Below are 1,102 nucleotides of genomic sequence, written 5' to 3'. Positions count from 1 at the left end.
CTAGGGTTTGTGATGGTGACCAAGTTGTAAGTGAGGACATCAGACTCACAGTAATAATGCCAAGCGTTAGTCGGTGACACGGCGTTTAGGTGGGTGGTGGTCACTGTGAATTGTCTGTGTGTCCTTGAGAGACACGATGACCCGAACTATAAAAAAAAATACTAAAAGCTAGAAATACAAAACAGACAAACTAAAAACAAAGAAAAACCACCGAAGAAAATAGTGCGCTTCACAGAGGCGACTGGCAGTGAAGAGTTTGTAAACGTGTCTAGTCTATATTGGTGTGATAGTGTGTATTTGATAATTATTATAAATTATTCTTTGTACATATAATGTTATTATGTATGTGTTTTGATTACGGTAGGTATGTGCGTTTAATTCAACGCCTTTATAATCCAAACATTTTGCTACTGTGATGAATAAAGTGGAACTGATTTATCTTATTACTTAAGGATTAAATCAATATCTCTATCCATGTTAGAAGAAGACTACTAACTGACGTCAAATAAATGTAAAGTGCGATCATTCCATTTCTTTTCTTTTTTTCAAATACTCGACACGCAAATAACCTTTTTCTGTTTACAAAGTCCCACTGCAGTTTACAAAGTCCCACTGCAGTTTACAAAGTCCCACTGCAGTTTACAAAGCCCCACTGCAGTTTACATAGCCCCACTGCAGTTTACAAAGTCCCACTGAAGTTTACAAGGTCCCACTGCAGTTTACAAAGTCCCACTGCAGTTTACAAAGTCCCACTGCTCGGAAATGAGAACACGTAGAGTTAAGCAGATTCCACACACGTCTATGAGGTAGGTTATGGCGACACTTCACAGAAACAGCTCCAGGGGTCAAAAGGTGCAGCGGAGGCTTTCATGTTGGCTAATTGTCGCCACATTGGCTTAGGTGTTTACACCTGGGGCTCTCGCGGTCTAGAGATCAAGGTGTTTACCTCTTATTCAATAGGTCCCTGGTTCGAATACTGACAGCGACGGGAGTTTTTCTTCTAAAAAAATGTCTCCTTTTACCTCTTTTCCTACTATCTAAAAAATGTTCTGTCGTCTGCTTTCGTCTCCGTATTCTGCCCCCACCCCCCATACCTCCTTTG

This window comes from Aplysia californica, unplaced genomic scaffold (assembly GCF_000002075.1).
Source record: "Aplysia californica isolate F4 #8 unplaced genomic scaffold, AplCal3.0 scaffold01013, whole genome shotgun sequence".
Classification (NCBI taxonomy): Eukaryota; Metazoa; Mollusca; class Gastropoda; order Aplysiida; family Aplysiidae; genus Aplysia; species Aplysia californica.
This window is presented reverse-complemented; position numbering follows the sequence as displayed.